Below are 22,444 nucleotides of genomic sequence, written 5' to 3'. Positions count from 1 at the left end.
GCACGATGGAGTGTGCAAGGCAGGGAGTTCCAGCTGCTTCAAGTGCGGTCGGACTCGTCACATGCGCAAGGATTGTACAGCTACTACGACTATGATTCCCACCTCAACATCTGATCTGATTTTCTTTCATTGCAATCAGATCGGACGCAAGAGGTCCCAGTGTCCGAGTTTAGCATCAGCAGGACCAGTGGTAGCACCCACTCCTGCTACCCTAAGGATTACAGACGATCGGAAGGGTCGGACCGAGACACTAGTGGCGAAGAGCAGAGCATTCCAGTTGACAGCCGAGGAGGCTCGGACGACTCCTGATGTAGTTACGGGTATGTATCTTCTCCATCATCTTATTATTATTATTTTTTATTGCTTATGGTTATGTGTTTTTCTATAGGATCGTTCCTAGTGAACGACATCTCAGCTCTAGTATTGTTTGATTCGGGGGCTACGCGATTATTTGTATCGCTCGCGCTTAGCAAGCGATTTAGCAGAGCTCCGGGGGAGTTGGATTTCCCACATGATGTGGAGATAGCTGATGATAGGACCATCAGGGTCGCGAGAGTTCATAGGGGATGTACACTACAGTTATTTGATGAGCAGTTCTCAGTAGACTTGGTTCCTATTCCCCTGCGAGGGAATAAGGTTATAGTAGGTATGAATTGGCTGAGCCCCAACGGGGCAGTGATCGATTGTGAGCTGCATCTAGTGAGGGTTTGTACTCCTTGTGGGGTAGAGTTAGTGATTCAGGGCGAAAGGCCACAACGCGGACCGATTCTTTTTTCAACAGCGAGAACAAGGCGCTACTTCCAGCAGGGTTGCGCGGGGTACATCGCCTATGTTATGGACGCCCGGGAGAAGGGTAAGGCGACAGTTGACGATATACCGGTGGTACGAGAGTACCCAGATGTATTTCCAAAGGATTTTCCTGGAATACCTCCTGAGAGACAGGTTGAGTTCAAGATTGACCTGGTTCCTGGTGCGGCTCCGATAGCCAAGGCACCATATCGATTGGCTCTTCCAGAGATGCAGGAGTTGTCTATGCAGCTACAGGAGCTGCTAGAGAAGGTTTTATCAGGCCGAGCAGTTCACCATGGGGAGCCCCAATCCTGTTTGTGAAGAAGAAGGATGGGTCGTACCGTATGTGTATAGATTACCAGGAGTTGAACAAGGTAATGGTGAAGAACCGTTACCCACTACCAATGATAGATGATTTGTTCGATCAGCTTCAGGGAGCATCTTGGTTTTCCAAGATTGATTTACGGTTCGGATATCACCAGATGCGGGTCAGGGATAAGGATGTGCAGAAGACCGCTTTTAGGACCCGATATGTTCATTATGAGTCCGTGGTGATGCCATTTGGGCTCACCAACGCTCCAGCCATGTTCATGGATCTCATGAACCGCGTGTGCAGGCCGATGTTGGATCAGTCTGTGATAGTGTTCATCAACGACATACTGGTTTATTCCAAGACTCAGGATCAACACGATGAGCACCTGAGAGAGGTGCTAGAGACACTAAGGAGGGAGAAACTTTTCGCGAAGTTCTCCAAGTGTGAGTTCTAGTTGTGCGAGGTGCAATTCCTTGGACACCTCGTCAACTAGAAGGTTATACTTTTAGATCCGGCCAAGATAGAGGTCGTGATGCAGTGGGAGATCCCGAGGTCTCCATCTGATATTCGGAGCTTCCTAGGTCTGGTAGGGTATTACAGGAGATTCATTCAGGATTTTTCCAAGATAGCAGTACCGCTCACTCGATTGACTAAGAAGTCAGTGGAGTTTCGTTGGGGTCCTGAGTAGCAATCAACATTTGAGACGCTCAGGCAGCGACTGTGCGAGGCACCGATTCTTACCCTACCGGAGGGAGTGGATGACTTGGTAGTCTACTGTGACGCTTCGATCACGGGTATGGGAGCAGTGTTGAGCAATGTTATGCCTCTAGACACTTGAAGCCTCACGAGGCTAACTATCCGACGCATGATTTAGAGTTGGGAGCAGTGGTGTTCGCCCTCAAGATTTGGCGACATTACCTCTATGGGTTCCATTGTACCATTTACACAAATCACAAGAGTTTGAGGTACCTTATGGATCAGCCGAATCTGAACTTGAGGCAGCGTCAATGGTTGGATGTGGTAAAGGATTACGACTATGAGATCCTTTACCATCTAGGCAAGGCCAACGTTGTGGCTGATGCTCGGAGCCGCAAGGCGGTGGCAGCCCCGATTAGAGAGATATATGTCTGAGGATGACAGTGATTACTCCATTGTTGGAGCAGATCAAAGAGACACATGTTGAGGGCCTGAAGGAGGAAAGGCAGAAGTGTGATAGGATCGTGGACCGAGTCGCTTCCTTCGATTATGACAACCGAGGATTTTTGACCCTGCATGGGAGGGTCTAGGTACCGTACTGGGGCGGAGTACGGTAGGTGTTGATGGACGAGGCCCACAAGTCTCGGTTCTCCATCCATTCGGGGCGACGAAGATGTATAGAGATTTTCGACCTAATTACTGGTGTCCCTGCATGAAGCAGGATGTAGCATGGTATGTAGAGAGATGCCTGACCTGCAGGAAGGTCAAGGCAGAGCACCAGAGACCCCACAGCAAGATGCAGCCGTTGGATATTCTCGTGTGGAAATGGGAGGATATCACCATGGATTTCATTACTAAGCTTCCCAGGACCGCACGTGGAGTTGATTCGATTTGGTTCATCGTGGATCAGTTGACCAAGAGTGCGCATTTTATACCGATCCAGGAGAGCATCTCGGTTGAGAAGTTAGTCAATATTTATGTGCGAGAGGTAGTGGCACATCACCGAGTGTCAGTTTCAGTGGTGTCAAACCGAGACGTCCGGTTTACTTCCAGGTTTTGGAAGCGGTTTCATGACGAGATGGGTACTCGTCTTCATTTCAGCACCACTTTTCACCCTCAGACGGACGGGCAGAGCAAGAGGACGATTCAGACTCTTGAAGACATGCTTCAGGCATGTGTCCTAGATTTCGGTGGCAGTTGGGATACGTATCTTCCATTAGCGTAATTTTCATATAACAACAGCTACCACGCCAGTATTGACCGTCCTCCCTTTGAGATGGTTTATGGGAGGAAGTGTAGGACCCCAATCTGTTGGGGTGAGGTCGGTCAGAGGGTCATGAGGAGTACGGAGGTGGTGCTCAAGACCACAAGGTTGATAAAGCAAGTTCGTAGCAAGCTCCAGACTGCTCAGAGTTGGCAGAAGAGTTACGCCAATAAGCGGCGCTCAAATTTGGAGTTCCAGGTGGGCAATATGGTCCTCCTGAAGGTGTCACCCTGGAAGGGTGTCATCCGATTTCGGAAGCAGCGCAAGTTGGGCCGCAGATTCATTGGTCCCTTTAGAGTTTTGGCCCGGGTGGGTCGGGTTACGTATCAGTTAGATCTTCCTGCAGAGCTCAGCCAGATCCACAGCACTTTCCATGTTTCTCAGCTGCGGAAGTGATTAGTGGATAAGTCAGCAGTTGTACCACTAGAGGATATCCAGATTGATGGCAGTCTGAATTACATCGAGAGACCCGTTGCGATCTTGGATCGGAAGACAAAGACCTTGAGGAACAAGTTGGTTCAGCTAGTAAAGCTACAGTGGCAGCACCGCAAGGGCTCGGAGTGGACGTGGGAGCCCGAGGAGGAGATGAGAGAACACTACCCAGAGTTGTTTGCAGCGACAGCAGACTTCAAGGACGAAGTATAATATAAGTGGGGGAGAATTGTAACTCCCTGTTTTTGGTATGTATTTGATCTACTTTTATATCATTTGTATTAATGACTCGACGAGTGGCAGCCCTAACTTCTCGAGTAGATGCAAGGTTGGGACGCGGGTTTAAGTAATCTACTCGACGAGTCCGCGCTTGGACTCGATGAGTAGGCCAGTCTGGATGAAACCCTAATTAAAGGGTTTGCACCCTATTTAAACCACATTATGAGCTTCAGGTCCAGCCTCCATCACCTCCAGAGCATTACCTTCGAAACCCTAATTCCCTTTTGGCAATATTGAGCTTTCTTAGTGACTTGGAGGGTTTTTGGTGCATTGTGTATCTAGTAGAAGAGTTGGAAGGAAGAAGGATCAAGGGAGAAGGACTAGATCTAGGAGCAACATCAATTTCTCTTCACTTTCAGGTAATCAAGCTCAAAACTTGACTTGTGGTTTTATAGATTTCCTCCTTTGCCCCTCTATGGAGTTTTGGGGTCAATAAGCTTGATCCTAAAGACTTGGATGTCCCAAGTTGATTCACCTTCAGATCTAGACTCTAGAACCAAGTTAATGGCATAAAGATGCAAGCTCTATGTCCATATTAGCCCATGCACTTATTTAGACCTCTTTTTGGGTGCTTAAAGCTTATACTTCCATGCATGCACGTAGAGTTCATAACTTTACATGTTAGATCAACCTTAGAAGCCCAGATCTACCTTTGAATGAGAGTTATACATCAGAAATCGAGTTATAGACTTGGACAGTAGGCGACTCGACGAGTTGTTCTTGGAACTCGGCGAGTCCGAGGCTGGAGTCCCCAATCTGTTTTGGTTCAAACGATCTAGTTAAATGTTAGTAGAGGTTTAGGAAGGTCCCAAGGAGTGTTTCGACGTTTTAAGAGTTATCCATAATCTGGAACCCATAGGACTCGATGAGTATAAGAACACACTCGGCGAGTCCAATACGATCTTCTTAACCCACAAGAACATACTCGACGAGTTGTCCATACAACTCAACGAGCCGTAGACTGGACGTGTTTATATGATGAAGGAGTACTTGACGAGTTGTTCATACAACTCGGCGAGTCAGATGAAGGTTGAATCGATGTTATTATTGAAGGAGAACTCGTCGAGTCTTTGCTAAACTCGAAGAGTAGAGTCGGGTTTGGGAATAGAAGAAAGGATAGGGACTCGGCGAGTTGGCGGCCCAACTAGGCGAGTCAGGTCAGCTGGCAGCTGACTTTGACCAAGATGATGACTTTGGCTAGGGGTAAGATAGTTACTTTACCCTAAGATTAGTATCAGTGTGTGACTAAGTGTCTTTATGGAAATTGTAGCCGGGGAGTTGCCAGACCTGCAGTCAGACAGTTCTCGGTCAACATTTCAGCAGTCAACCTTACGAGGTGAGTTTCCTTCCAGTAGGAACGGGTCTACGGCCACAATGCCGGCCCATTTAGATAGCAGTAGTACTGGACTGCGGTTCGTTGCTGGTGTGGTCCCGAGAAGTAGTAAAGTATGCTTGATGTCTTTGTGATTCACGCATGTCTATGTGTTATGTGTTCTGGGCTGCGGCCCGATGCAATATGCAGTATATGTGTTATTGTTATATGCTATGATTATGTTATGCTATGTTCAGTCAGTTCCGAACTTCGGTCCGATGCAGGGGGAAAGGCCCCAGTCAGTTCCGGACTTCGGTCCAATGCAGGGGCAAGGCCCCAGTCAGTTCCGGACTTCGGTCCGATGTAGGGGAAAGGCCCCAGTCAGTTCCGAACTTCAGTCCGATGCAGAGGGCGAGTCCTTAGTTAGTTCCGGACTTCGGTCCGATGCAGTGGGCAACGCCCAATATGTGCTTTATTTGTTATTGTATGGTATGTGGTAGTTTGGGGGAGCTCACTAAGCTTCATGCTTACAGTTTCGGTTTTGGTTTCAGGTACTTTAGCTAGCAAGGGGAAGGGCACGGGATGATGGCATGGCACCCACCACAGTTTTAGCCTGGGAGTTAGACTCTGATATTTTGACATGATTTGACATCAGTTGTGATATGATACATATTTATGACATTTGAGACACACGACTTATGGTTTTATTATATGATATTTTGATATTATGGATTTAGTAATGTTTTCAAACGAAATTTTTGGCTTGTAATTTTGGGTTGTTTCAATTGTATTGTTGTGATCTGTTAGATCAGTATCCTAGTAGATATGATGTTGTTAGGCTGTAGGGATATGTTAGATCGGTATCTTAGTAGATAGGATATTGCTATGCTTAGTGATATATAGATTATTTTGATTGGTTGTAGATTGCTACATGATTATATGTTATATGTATACATGTTTGGTAAGTGGCTGAGGCTTCACTGCTCTGTGTGTAAGCCTACAGGCCGAGGCAAACCAACCCGATGGTTGAATGGGCCCGAGGTATTCCATCACGAGGATGATTGGACCCATAATATGATAACATTCCAACCCAATGGTTTAGGGGCCTATGGCATTCCAACCCAATGGTTGACTGAACCCATAACAAGATGACATTCCAACCCGATGGTTGAGGGTCCTTGTGTATTCCAACCTGATGGTTGATTAGACCCATAACAAAATGGCATTCCAACTCGATGGTTGAGGGGCATGGGGTATTCCAACCTGATGGTTGATTGGACCCCTAGTATGTTGTTTGTGATATATGTTATATGTGTTGGATTAGTGTCTAAGTCCATAACTATTTTGGTATGTGCTTGACCGGATGGTGCATGGTCCTTTTAAATTGCCTTCACCAAAGCAACTTGATAGGATGAATTATGGAGAGAGAAGATTAATTATGATTTATTAATATATTATGAGAATAATATATTAAAGGAGAAATCATATTGTTTAATTAATATTAGTCAAGAATTAATTGATAATTAATTTTGTGGCTAAAAGAGATTAATTAAACTTAAGGGACTGGAACTGTAATTATAAGATAATTGCATTTGGGCTATGGATTACCTTGGAATAATAGGCTAGACGAATTCTATGGGGAAACCCATTAGAAATCGTCCAAGGGAGATTCTAAATGAGTCCATGGGCTGCTTAGGGCTTAAGTAGTCAGATTAGGGTTTCCTAGTTGAAAACCCTAATAGCCTACATGTATATATAGTACCCTTAAACCCCAAAAACGTGGCTAGGAGCTCCACTAGGGTTTCTAGACGTTTTGGGCAGCCTCCTCTCTCCTTATTCTTCATCCTCTTGGTCTTGGTGTTTGTGAGCTATTAGGGGAGTGACAATTGTGACTCTAAGCTTTCAAAAGTCATTACAAGGAGGATTTGAGATTGTTATTGCTACATAACAATCAAAGGTAATTCTCTAAATCCTAATTTCAGTTTATAATATGTTAGATCTAAGATTGTAAGTCTTGGATACATTGCATGTACAATAGAGAAACCTAGATCCAAGCATTAGGGTTTGCATGAGCACATAGGATGTTCTTATGGCTAAAACCCATCAGTGGTATCAGAGACTTGATTGGTTTCTGTTGTATGTGATGCTATGTTGAATTATTAACTGAAAATTGAATTTTGGCCTACTGTTCGAACTGACTCGGCGAGTCTGCCCCACTCGGCGAGTTCCAATGTGTGACTCGGCGAGTCGGAGCGTCAGACAGAGGGAATTTCGGATTTTATTGCTTTTTGCTTAAGGATAATTATCATATTCGTTGTAAACTTATAAAACATGATTTTTAATGTTTCTAAAAGATTATCCTTGTCAAAACACAAGATAATTACCAATCGATTAGATAATAACTTCCTTATATGATTAAAGTTTGATTATTTGTATTAATTGGGTAACTTATCTTGCAAGAAATTGAAATAAGGTCAAATATAGATAATGACAAAATTAATTGTTTAATTTCTATTATTTTTTATTTGATCCTTGTGTTGTGAAAAAGTTTCATTTGTGCCCATGTAAGTTTTATGGTTTAAATTTGAACTTAAAGGTTTTGTTTTGAAATTTAAATAGTTGAAACCCTAATGTTTTGAAATGTTTCAAAACTTGCCCTCAAGTTTTGGAATTTAAAAGTTGATTAAAAGTTTAATTTAGAAATGTTAAATTCTAAAACCCTTGTATTGTTTTGAAAAGTTCAAATCACACCCTTATGGCTTTATTAATTAATTAAAGTGTATAATTATTAAATTTGACCACCTAGTATTTTAAAAGTGTAAAATACACCCTATACTATATATAACATTAAAAGTCTAATATATATGTATGAGTAAAAGTCGGTCTTACCGTTAGTGGGCCTCATTCACGAAGCTGGTCTATAAGGGGTGTTTAAGGAAATTGCCTATAAAATGGCGATTGAATGGGTATCCACTCTTACCCACCGCACTCTTGACTAGTGGAGGGTCATTAGCCGAACGGGTAGGATAGGACAGAAACCTTCCATTATAAGTATAATGAAGTAAAAGAGTAACTAAATGCTTTTACAAATTCCCAATCTTAGTTACTTTAGGCAAAAGTGAATTGATGCAATTCCATGAAATTACACTTTGTGCCCTTGCGAAGACGTTAGTGGAGCGTGTGTGGTTAACCGACACACTAAATGGTTCTAAGAAAAGGTAGCAAAGGGTGACTCAATGTTTGTCATAGTTCGGTGGAGCGTATGTGGTTAACCGGCACATCGAATAGGTGACTGTAACATGTGGGGGCACCATGTAAGTTTGCATGGTTATTCACACCAGCTTTGTGATCCTCGGTATCCCAGTCACAAACTAGAGGCGCATATTGAGATTTAAACATGTCATTGAAAAGTTCAATGAATCTCAAAAGATCTACGAATTTTCAATAGATTTAAAACTTAAATTTCTTTTTTGTTTTTCATGGTGGAAATTAGTGAATCGTCATTCACTTACCTTCAAATATTCTGCAACTAGATTACGGCATCCCTTTTCTAGGTTGTTGAGTATTGTGTTGGATCCTAGCCTTAATATCTCATTTGGGTGGTTCATTAAGGACTCAATCAATCAACTAACTTGAATTTAATTTTTCTCCCGTTTTGTAGATGTCAAAGTATGACAACTATTGTCTTCCCAAATCTCGTTGAACAAGCTTTTCACATGAAGATGATATTCCACGATTTGATCGAGGAACACGAGATCATGCTTCACTTCCTCCACCTCCTCCTATTATTCTCCCTAACCCACAAGTTCAAAAGATTGAAAAGTTCAAACTCACTCAAGCCCTTTTGGCAAGTAAACAAGGAAAGTCAGTGTGTGCACACGTCCTAGAGATGAAGTCACACATTGATAGGTTAAGAATGTTGGGATCTGTTGTCTGTGAGGAGCTGGCTGTTGATTGGGTTCTTCAGTCACTTCCTGACTCATATAGTGAGTTCGTAAGAGAGTACTATATGATGAACCACGACGTAACCCTCATCGATCTCACCTATATGCTTATTGCTGCTGAATCAGCAATGATTTGGCGCACTGGAAAAACAAAGTTGATTGGTGGATCTGCCTTCCAGACCTCTATGAATATAGGCAATGGCAACGAAAGGCATGCCATGATCGAAAAGTTTGATCATAAGAGAAAGGCAAAGTCAGAAGTAGTTCCATGTGTTGTTCCAAAAGAGTCAATTCACTTTTATTACCAAGAGAAGGGGCATTGGAGACGAAGCTGCCCTATTTACCTAAGAGATCTAAGAGATGGGAGAGTCAAAACGTATGGCTCTATTTTAGGTAAATTCCATTAACTAACTCTTTTAAGTTCCTATTCTAGATTCTTAATACATGATGTGATAAGATTGCATTTCGATGTTTTGTAGGATCAAAGAAAAGAAAGGAAGCTTAAGGGAAGAAGTGAGCGGAATCTAATCATGAAGAAGTGGGTCGCATTACTTGAAGATTAGAATCTTGAGCTGCTACTTGGAGTTAGAAAAAGATTGCTAAGAAATATGTATTAACATTGTTTTTCAATTAAATTGCATTGTAAGGACAAATTTTTTCCGCAATACAATAAATTTTGATTTTATATTATTTATTTATCCTTGCAATGGCGTGTATGAAAAATTGATGTTTGAAAGTTTCTATAATGGATTTGATTCTTAATTATGTTATTTGTGGAAATGTTAAGAATTTACCAAATAGGGAGAGTTTCTCATCGCCCAAGTTTCAATTGGACAGAAAATTGGAACCATACAACTTGGTTGCATGATGAATGAGAAATTTCATATTTGGAAATTAGACTAATTCGTTGACAAAGTGTCAAGTGAAGGACTAGGAGATCGAGTATACAAGGTTGTGTGTTGATCAAGTCCACCACAAGAGTAACAAAGATATTCGTCATGATTTACTAAGGTTAAGTAAATATGATTATACTTATGAGATTAAGTGTAATTCTTAGTTGATTGAAAGAGTTTCAATAAATAGCAGAATGAATAAAGAAGAATCAAGTAGGCGGAAAGATAAATGTTTCTCTATTCTAAGAAGAAGGGAGAGTACCTTTTATTATGTTTTATGATAGGTCTTAATGATTAAGAACCATATCTCAATTGATCCTCTAAGTGAGTCTTAGTGCAATTATATGTCTGAGAAGAGGAATCAAGAATTGAAGAAATGGTTAAATCAAGAAGTCAATCATACTTTGTTCCAAAACCAAGTCTTAGAGTTAAGATTGTGAAATTGAGTGACAAGTCTTAAGAAGGCTTATAACATTCATCAAATGTGCAAAGTTGTGATGTCTTGGATAAGACAAAGACCAACTAGGACCAATTTTGTGAAGTGTTTTGTCTTGATAAAAGCTACACGAACTCTTGAATATTTCTTTGTCGAGAAATGTTTATTGACAAAAGGATCTTATATGTCAAGGAGTCAGTGGGAGTCTCAATGGTCTTGAAAGATTTCAAGAACAAATCAAGAATAAACCTTATCTATCATCACTAGCACACGACTTGAGGTTTACAACCTATCGTGTTGACACTATTTGTTTTTGTGCCATTCCAATTGAGTTAATTATGCATATGAGTTCTATGAGTTCTCATTTGAAGGCACAAAAGGCAAGCACCTTGATCAATGAAAAGTACATTGATAGGAAAGGGTGAGCTGCTTAACTACTTGGAAGTCATGGTGGGCACTTGTGTTACCATAAGGCAAGAAATAAATATTGAGAAAGTTCGGTCTATATGAGTTTGGATTTGTCGCAAACTTTGGTTTTGACAAATTCACATGGATAGGAACACATACACCATTAAAATCTAAGTGTCATAAGATTCCCTCCTTCATGAAAATGACTGTGAGGAAATGCTTTCACTAAGAGAGATTTTAAGAAGATAGTGATTGTGAAAATTGTATTCTTGAATTCGATTATGGTAACGGTATCCCTTTCCATAATTCGAATTGTGAGATTGTGCAATTGTCTGAATTGTTTAGACACACATATGAGCTATCTAAGGCAAAGGTGTATAAGTTTTAAGAAACTTAGATAAAGGATTATCAAAACATTAGGTATTAGAAATATGAACTTCAAAAATTCAATAAGTATTGTTTTCTGGAAGTTCAGTTGTTTTCTAAAACATGTCAAAGCTAGTGGGAGCATAAGTGTTATGCTTATATGATAATAATCATCATGATAGTGGGAGCATAAATGTTGTGCTTGTATGATTATTAAGGCAAGTGTTGCAAGTTAGCAATATGAATTATAGAAAACAAGAGTTATACTTTGCGAAGTCGTAAAGATTGAATAGTTGTTTTGCTATAATTAAGGGAGAGAATATTATGCTTCATTTCAAATCTAAAGGCTTAGATTGTGGAATGTTAATAAATTTAGTCAAGGATACATAGCATGTAAGACATTATGCATCATATCCCTTACGCTTCGGGTAAAGGATTGATTGCAGATGCTATAAAATTTGACCATTCTAAAATTTTCCAAATGTCTAGCGCATTTAGAGGGAAAAAGGACTAGAATCGGTTTTGATTAAAATAATTAAACAACTATCAAAGGACGATCCAAAGCTCACTGAGGATTGGTTGCTTGTGAGTAATTGGAAGTATGGTATTGGATGGATCGTATCAACATTATTATGAATAGATAAGATTCTATTAACAATAAGTTGTCATATGGCAAAATATGGAAATGTTTCCATATTGGGAGTTGGATATTGAGAATCTATGTCTAGATTATAAACTTTTATGTAAGAAGGATGTTTAAAGGAATGGACTTTGAGTGAGAGACATCATATCTATAGAATTGCTTCTGATAGAGATTGGCCAAATCTTGATGATTTTGAGCTATAGCTATGACTTTACGAAAGAATCATTGCATAAAATGTTAGAATCTAGCATAAGTAACAAGAATTTGATATTCTTATACTTATCGGGAGTTGTGAAATGAGTATGATTGGAAATGTGTTCGTTTGACCTATTTCACAAAGTAAGGACCGTAGGTAAACATTGTGTGCATGCTGAGAGCATGGGACAAGTGTAGTAATAATTCAAGAAATTGATTACCCGAAACAACAAATAATGAGTAATCAATATGGTGATTAAATAAAATGTTTTATTTATACCCAGAGTTTGGGGCCATATGGGATTAGTATTATTCTTGTGTTTCACTTTGCATGTTTTGACTTCCTGAATAATTAAATTGATTCAGAACAATCAAATTATTCAAACGGACCACAGTCGTTCATATGTTGGAAGTAGGTATGAATGAAGACTGTCGTGAATTGGTGTGTGGATTGTCTAAAGTGTATTAGACATAAGCAAATGTTTGCTGCAACATTCATGAGTGCTTATGAATATGATTTGAGCATTTGATTAAACCCACGCTCACTTGGATCACTTCATGGATTTTATCACAAGTGATTGGTGAGACGATAATATCTTATATTCTTAAAACCGAGATGTGTGAGTTGTATCTTGTGAGTCGGTTACACATTGATAATATGTAAACGCACCTGTAACTTGGTGTTATAAAACATATTATTGTGTGTGATTAGGTGAGTGAGTGCAAGCAAGCATTGAATCAAAGTTTATCCGTTCCTTTTATCCAAAGTAGGATGAAAGCGATATATGTGGGCCCCTCGATGATTTAGTGATGGCACCTAAGCGCTTGGCCAAGCCGGACTAATTTGATGTGTTCAATTGTAGTCTGTTGTCAGTCGTCGTAAATCGGAAATCGAGAAACAACACATAGACAGAGAAAATGATTTAAATCCATGTATCAGTCTATACGATATCTAGAATGGAGGAATATATAATCCCTTATCTAAAGGACGCGTATCTGATAAGATCAGAGTTGATAGAGGCTTTTGAAAGCTACGATTGCAGATCAGGATCTGAAGTCATATGCATAATAGTTATTAGACTTATCCAAGTGGGAGACTGTTGGATTAGTGTCAAAGTCCATAACTATTTTGGTATGTACTTGACCCGATGGTGCATGGTCCTTTTGGGTTGCCATCACCGAAGCAACTTGATAGGATGAATTATGGAGAGAGAAGATTAATTATGATTTATTAATATATTATGAGAATAATATATTAAAGGAGAAATCATATTGATTAATTAATATTAGTCAAGAATTAATTGATAATTAATTTTGTGGCTAAAAGAGATTAATTAAACTTAAGGGACTGGAACTGTAATTATAAGATAATTGCATTTGGGCTATGGATTACCTTGGAATAATAGGTTGGACGAATTCTATGGGGAAACCCATTAGAACTCGTCCAAGGGATATTCTAAATGAGTCCATGGGCTGCTTAGGGCTTAAGTAGTCAGATTAGGGTTTCCTAGTTGAAAACCCTAATAGCCTACATGTATATATAGTACCCTTAAACCCCAAAAACGTGGCTAGGAGTTCCATTAGGGTTTCTGGACGTTTTGGGCAGCCTCCTCTCTCCTTATTCTTCATCCTCTTGCTCTTGGTGTTTGTGAGCCATTAGGGGAGTGACAATTGTGACTCTAAGCTTTCAAAAGTCATTACAAGGAGGATTTGAGATTGTTATTGCTACATAACAATCAAAGGTAATTCTCTAAATCCTAATTTCAGTTTATAATATGTTAGATCTAAGATTGTAAGTCTTGGATACATTGCATGTACAATAGAGAAACCTAGATCCAAGCATTAGGGTTTGCATGAGCACATAGGATGTTCTTATGGCTAAAACCCATCAATATGTTGTGTGTTGGTACTTTGGGGGAACTCACTAAGCTTTGTGCATACAGTTTTTGGTTTATGGTTTCAGGTATATTAGAGAATCATGGCAAGGCGAAGGCGTGACCATACACATCCTGATTTTATGTCATTAATCTTGGGAGGCACTGATTTTTAAATAATGTTTTGAGAATACTAAATTTATAAACATCTCTATTAGTAAAAGGGTCATTTTGAAAAGTCTAAAATTATTGAAATTTTTGGGATGTTACAGTATTCCTTACTTTTAAGCCATTTTCTTAGATTTGTGTACTGCGGCGAAGCCCCTAAGTGCTCAGCTAGTTGTCATCTTCGAGTAGGAGTTCCCGAGGCAGTGTTCTACCCGCTTATATCCCAATTCTCATCAATATTCCTTTGTTAATACTCATTGGGTATGTTACCATTAGTTGGATCATCAGTAGATTGGTGTTGGTTGTCAAAGAAACTGTCTGGATGAGTTCATATCACAATATTATGTAACCAAGTATATATCTGTGTATGTTAGGATATAGGAACCAGTAGTGTAGAGCCCATAGTATAATTTTCTATGGGCCTGTAGAGTCGAATATGTAGTATCTATGTGCGTGATTGTTGATATGCTTATAAGTTATTGTGAATTAGTTACGGGATGATGGCGGAACGATAAAGAGGTCGGGAGCATATAGGCCTACATGTTAACAAAATGGCATGTAGGTTGTAAGTACACATAGAACCATGTTACGAAATGGAATGAAGGCCGTAAGTAGACATAGACTCGTGTTGAAGACGAAATGGCATGTAGGTCGTAAGTCTAAAATATTGTTTTGGTTAGTAATTGATCAAGTAATATTCAACCAAATTGTATGAGAGGCTGTGGTGTTTTAGATAGTGTAAGTATCGAATATTGATCAGAGTGAGACAAGTGAGTTATGAGGAAAGCCCTTGATCCTTTATAGGATCTCCGACATAAAAACTTGGGAGGTGATAATGATCACATGTCTTGTTGTTTTTATTGATTTGATTGTAAGGTTATAGAAATGATGAAGATAATACGAGTACAAATGCAATAATTCAGCTAATCGTGCTCGTAGTGTGTATTACAAGTGTATTTATAGTCTAGACTAAATAAAAATAAGTCTAATATTAATGGGATCCTCTTGAATGAGCATATGCACGTTGTATGACTTGTTATTATCAGGTCTTAAACATGGTTGAAGCCATTATTCAATGAGAATGAGTCTTATACTAACCATTTCTACACATGTGAGAAAAGAAATAGAAATTTGGTTGTTAAGAGTGTTAGGAATTAATAATAACAATGGTTTGGATCCTAAAAGATCTTGAAGATCCAGGATCCTGAATAGGGTTAAGGATATTGGCCTAAACAATTGCCCCAAAATTATACCTGTTGAGGTCAAAATCAGTTGTGAGGTGTCGAAGTGTCCTAGTCTTTGTTAATGTCGAAGCATATCTTGTATGATTTCCATAAGGGCGTGTTCCGGTGTCGAAGCGTAATTGTATAAGCCTTTGTGTACTTTTTGCATGCTTCTATATTCCCTATAAATAGGTGATAGGCACTAGAGTTAGAGTAAGTTTTGGGCCTTTACAGTTCTTACTCTAAAACTTTCTTTGTATCTTCCAGAAGCAATATTAAGCCAAACATATTTTATTTACAATTTTGTGTTCTTGTTTGATTCATACTCTGATTTAATTTCATACATTTGATTCATTACAACTACAATTGGTATCAGAGCAGGATTCATACAACTATTATCTGATTTTCTCTAGATTTAAAAATTTTTGAATCTCGTTTTAGATTCAAAATTTCCGCACTTTTGTTTCTGAAAATCCTTACAGATCTTCTGTATTGATTCGATTCTGCTTTCGATTTGTATAATCGAGTGTTCCTCGTTTGATTTTTGGAAGTTTCATTCATCAAATTCCAAATTTTAGAAGCTTTTCTCAAATCTCTTTTCCTACAACAATGGCTAACTTCAACATGAACATGATGACTTCTTATTCTCATCTCCTTGGTTCATCAACAAAGATTTTGATGTTGATTCCTAAGTTCTATGATCAATGGGTTGATCGAATGGAAGACTATATGAATGGAATCGACGAAGATATCTAGAAATGTATTACAAATGAAATTCATCCTGCAAGTTTGTTACAAAAAGTTGGAACTGCTGGTTCTAATTCGGATGTTGCTCAACAAACATAGAAAGAAAAGAAAAATGAGAAAAGATGCTTGCGTGAACTCTGTGGTGCTCTTCCTCTAGTGGTTTACAACTATGTGTGTGGTTGCAAGACATCTAAAGAAATTTGGGATAATTTGAAAGAAAAGTATCAAGGTAGTGATAAGATAAGGAAAATCTCTGTTAAGCAATGTCTGCTTGAGTTAGGAGAATTCAAGCAGAAAGAAGGTGAGAAGATTGAGCTCTACTACGATCGTCTGAATGACTTAATCTTCAAGTGCGGCAGATATGGAGTCATCAGATCAACTAGGACTGTTCACTATTAGGATAAAACCGAATTATCCAATTGGACAATCTGGATTAGACTATTTGGTTCGGATATTCGGATTTTTGGATTGGTTTTCAACAAAACCGAATTATTATTTTGGATTTCGGATTGGTTTTGGTTTATAAAATAAGAACCGAATAGTCCAAAAAAACCGAATAAACATTTATTATTTATCTATTTATAATATATATATATATATATATATATATATATATATAGTTATTTATCAATTTTATATTTTATTTTTTCAAATAGCAACGTTTCACCCGATAGAAAAACATTAGTATGCATTTTCAGTCGTAAAAAATTTTTATGTATAAAATATTTAACTATAATATATCTTCTTATTAGTTGTTTATAAATTTCAATCACAACTAAGTATTTGTTTTTGCTTCTTGTATAACGTTTAGTAATATTATAATTATTTGTCGATTTAAAATGTTTCGATTTTTGAAAACCGAATTATAAAACCGATCCAACCGAATTTTGTGTTTCTTGGTGAATTTTGTATGTGTATCTACTACCGTAACATCCAGATTATATGGTACATTAGTGTAACATCTAAAATTTGAGGCTAGAATTTTTTAGTAAATTAAAATTTCCACCCAAAATAAATAAATAAATAATTCATAATCGAATATGGAAAAAAGTGATAAAATAATACATCTCATCACTATATGATATTTAAAATATAATAGAATTTTGGGGTCGAATGAATATAGTTAATAAAAATAGGTCAAATGTCACAAGTTGGTGAAACTTGTGTTTGACTAAAGAGGTGACAAATTACGTGGTTAGGACCAAATATGTATAACATGTTACGGGGAGTAACCTTATGCCAAATAATTAAATTATAGTTAGTGTGGGAGTCATTTTGAAATGAATTTTGCTAGGAAGGGTCATAGTTGCCAATATTATAATAGATGAACGATACTTAGCTCACCCTCTCTTCCTTCCTTCCCATTCACATAATCAGCCATCCCCCACCTCTATGGCCATTTTATTCTCTAAATTTCATGGAAATTCATACTTGAAGTCCAATTTTTGAAGTCTAAAACAAATCCCTTCTTTTACTTGCTTAGAAGGTAGTTCTCTTCTTATTTCTTCTTCAAAATCGTTTAGGTTTCATGTGGATTTCGCAAAAATGAATTTCCTCTGTTAGTTATAGAATTCATACAAAGTTTATGTGGTGATTCCATTCTAGATCCATATTCAATCTATAATTAACAAATGGTTGATAGATTTCGAAGATTTAGGGTTATTTGATGGTTTTTCAACCCCCATGTGTTTTAGATCCAATTTCATGATTCCAAGCAATGATATAGACTTGATTTCATTACTAGACTATGTTTTTAACTTCAAATCGTCGAGTCATTTGTTAATTCATGTCTCATTTTGATGATTATGGAGTTTTGATGAAGCCTTAGCTTCTATGTTATGGTTTAGGAATTTCCCAAACATATATGTTCATAGATACAAATTCAACCTCCATTTGATATTATGATGACATTATCATGTTTGAAATAAGTATTGTATCATTATTTCATACTTAGAGTTGTAATTCCTTCAAGCAGTGTCATATTTGGTGTTTTGAAGTTCGTAGTAGGGATGAGCATAAGCGGTTACCCGCCTTATTTTGCGAAAACGGGAACTGGAACGGGAAGCGGAGGTTCCTAGAAAGTTAGAACCAGAACCGGAACAGGTCTAGGCAGTTCTTAAATTTTTGGAACCAGTCCCGGAACCGGCGGTTCCGGTTCCAAGACCAGGTAACCCGGTTACTTCAATATTTGTTTACTTTTGTCAATAAAAACCGTAATTTAGGTCGGTCTAAATCGAATCAATTTTAACCAACGACATATAAAATCAGACAAATATATTCTAAACCGGTCTAAATAATACCACACAATTTTTTTTTTGAATATCAAACTACAACAATATGCATTCGTAATGTTAAGGCTTTAAAGTAGATACTTTGTTTATTTTATCTTTGTCGATCGTGTACAAAAAAATGTGTGTGTGCGTGTTTGTGTATAGGGCTAGGTTATAATGTGGATAGACAATTATTGTGCAGACGTGTGGACAGTGCGATTCTATGAGAATTACTAAGAGAATAAGTTGTTTAGTAATGCGAACAGGTTCAACATTACAAAAATATCGTCATTTTCATGCATTCTTACTAATTCTTATTCATTTTTGTTCTCACAAATCATTTTTCACTCATTTTCATTATGACAGAATATGACTCAATAAACATTCTGATATAATGAGAATAATAATAAAAAGTCTATAATAACCTTATAGATGATTTAATTAGTGAGAATATGTGATAATGACAATAGTTATGTAAGACTAAACGTATTAATATTATCAAACAACATAGATTTTTTTGTCATTCTCACAGAATAGCACTGTCCACACGTCCGCACAATAGATGTTCGTCCACATTTGAACCTAGCTCTCTCTCTCTCTCTCTCTCTCTCTCTATATATATATATATATATATATATATATATATATATATATATATAAACCGGTTCCACTGGGTAGCGGTTCCTAAAAAATGAGAACCGGAACCACTTAAAGCGATTCCATAACTTTAGGAACCGGAACCAGAACCGCTTAAACCAGAACCGCTTAAGGTAGTTCCGGTTCCGGAACCGGCAATTCTAAGGCAGTTTCGATTCCGAAAGTGGGTACCCTGTTGCGATGCTCATCCCTAGTTTGTAGTGTTCATATGAAGTTAAAACTCAATGTATTTCAATGAGTGAGTTGTAAATCTTCATAACTTACTAACTAGATGAGGAGCCCTGCTTTGCGATGATGGACGTAGACAGCTCTGATCATTTTGGCCACTTCGTGCTTGTTATCGATAGAAATAGAATTTAATAAAACAATGACGCATAACGTAACTTACACTTGCTTTTATAAAGCATAAAACATATAATTTTAACTAAATAAGGTAAGTGATGGAAAAAACAATGATCTAAAAGATATTAAAAAATACAAAAAGTTCATTGTTGTAATAAAAAACCAAAAACAATTCCTCGGAAAAAGTGGAGGCAACGGAAAATGGTGGATATGGTTTGGTTTAGATGTTGTTCTTTTTCCTCTTAACAACAAATATCGATTAATTCGATTTGTTATTTGGAGTATTTTTCGATTAAGAGATTCAGTTTGATAACAAATCAAATGGAAATTAAAGTTGCATTTTAAGCATACGATAAAATCATGTAAGCAAAATATAGTTGATCCACACAACAACTTCAAGCGCATCAAATACATCTTTATGACACTGGAATTATGAAAAATGAGTATAAATAAACATAAAAATCGAATTTATAGAGAAAGTAAAAAAGAATAAAGCTTTCCCAGATACATGCCTTGTAACATGAATTCATCTTGCTTCAACTTCTCACAGATTGTGAAGCTTTAGAGAACATTTTATCTTGCCCTATTTCATAAATCCAACAAAAACAAAATTAATAACACACAAAAAATGGATTAATAATAATAATCCCATTAGAGCCATGATTTATACATCCAACAAAGTCTTTACATGTGAATCTTATTATGATGGAAGTTGAAATAGTCACGAAACAACAAAAGGTTATGATTGTTATTCTACAACAAAGTCAATGGTAGATCAGACCTGTCATGGTGATTTCATAGTGTGCTTTCTTCTCCATAAGTCCATCATACTCCACTTTCTTGACTGCTGCCCTCTCATAATAAGGAGCTTTATCCTATGTACAAAGATAATTAATATACTCAAAAACATTACACAACTGCTATATATGTTTGAAAATAAAGGGGATGGAAGTTTTATGGTGATTATATATTTAAATTTCATGAAGAGATCTTACAAAGTCGGAAATGCTCACCCAGTTAACTCTACCTTCTATTCCAATATGTGTAACAAACTACGTTTAGTTATACAATTTCGTTTCAAAATACATTACATTGAATACAGTCAAATCCAAAATATATGTAAGTCATACCTTTAAGTCTAATTCCAGTGATTTGTTGTTAGGAAAACGTTCCTTGTATTCCTTCTCAAATTCCCACCTGTAATACTATATGTACAAACTGTAAGTCGAAATAAACTATTAAAGTTGAATCGATATGATTCGTCTATAAGTAAATAATTAGATAGGAAGCATGAAATGAATAGTCGATTTTACATGAAGAAGAATTGTTCCTATTGGACTGGTTTTCAATTCAAGAGTCCCATATTGTAACAGGATTAGATACCCTGGTAGTCCATGCCATAAACGATGAGTGGAAGAAGCAGAATAATTAGTGTGCTAGGGTTACGGATTAGCTGGTGTTACCTTGTTGTTGGGTTTCGGGGGTGGTTTTTGAGCGTTGGTTGAAGCAGAAGAATTGTTCCTGGAATTGGTGATTTTATAGGAAAATATATGTTAACCCTGGAAGGTCTATCAAGAAAAAAACATTTATACAATCAATTAGCCTCATAGTTGTTGATGAAATTAGCTAAAGAAGAAAAGTTAAGAGGGGAAACCTTGTGGCACCTTGTTAAATTATTTAGAGCAAGAGTAACGTGGAGAAGTAGGTTGGAGATGAATCAAGATGTAGGCAGCTGCGGCGATGGTGGTGGTGGCTCTAAAGTGGCGATGAAGGTTGAAGTTAACGACACGAACAGGATTTCGTTTTCCCCCGATTGACGTTACAAAAGTAATTTGGGAGAAATTTTGTTACACTAACATCAAGAACCATCACATCGGGCGATAAGGGAGAAACATCATCAGCAGCAACATCGATGGGATTCGCCTTGACCTTGCGATCATTAGCAGCTTACTTTAATCCCATATGTAAAAAAAATAGATTATTGCAGCATTAAAAGCATTCAAAGTGGAAGTTAAATCAAAGAGAAACTGATCATTACAAAAAAAAATGGAAGGTAAATGGTTGAATCACTACTATGTACAGTTAATTCAACGACAAAGGTGTAATATCAAAAATTGCCAATTCAGAAAAAACAAATAGGGAATATAAATTTAGTCGAAAATACCAATATTGATATCAAAATCATCAAATGTTGAATATAAATCATGCATACTTGTTATGTATACCGACTGAGCTCTGTATATAAGTGTAACATCCCGAGATTTCGCAAAGGAAGGCATTGAATCAAAGAGTTGGAGAAGAAGATCAAGCTTGTAGATCTGAAGTTAGCTTGTGCTCAAGAAGCTCCAGAAGGTATAAAGTTCCAAACTTTATGCATATATGCATAGATCTCATCATTTTACTTTATTAGAAGCATTTGTTGTCCCAAAAGCCATGAGATGGTGCATGTTGAGAGAGACTCGTACTGTGGGCTCGGTGGCAATCCAGATGTGAGTTGTGGGCCCGGAAGGCAATCCAGACTCACATTGTGGGCCCAAGGGGTAATCCAGTCTGTAAATTTGTGGACCCAATATATGTTGTTATTTGTATATGTGTTATGTGTAGTGTATCGGTATTTTGGGGGATCTCACTAAGCTATCGAGCTTACAGTTTTTGTTTATTGTTCCAGGTACATCAGGGGATCGCGACAAGGCAAAGGCGTGATCGTACAACTCCTCATGTTTTGTTTATGTTTCTGGGAAAACTCTGATATGATACATTTTGAAAACAAGTTTGTAATTATTTAATGGTTTTGAAATGTTTTTAAAAGTTTTAAATTGGCTTGAATAATATGGGTGTTACAACTTGGTATCAGAGCCTTGGTTTGAGTGAATTAGAGGAACATTCGTGTGAATCCAGTCTCAAATCGAGGAAAGATTTTCAAAATGGTTTTAAATGGTTTTCAAAATAAGTAAAGGAGGATGCAGGGTGTACGATCAGCCGGAGCCAGTAAGTAAACCTCAAAATACCATACAGTTATTTGATTATCTGATATGTTAGAACATAATTCTAGTACTAGGCTAGGGATCTTCAGGAATTGCATGACAGAATTTCCTGATTACATGATGCCTACTAGCCTTAGGTTTCCTTATATGAGATTGACATCATTACTTTAGTTACTTGTGTATGTATCACGGTTGTACATAATTAAGAT

Source organism: Lactuca sativa, chromosome 4 (genome assembly GCF_002870075.4).
Source record: "Lactuca sativa cultivar Salinas chromosome 4, Lsat_Salinas_v11, whole genome shotgun sequence".
NCBI lineage: Eukaryota > Viridiplantae > Streptophyta > Magnoliopsida > Asterales > Asteraceae > Lactuca > Lactuca sativa.
Note: the sequence above shows the minus strand (reverse complement) of the source record.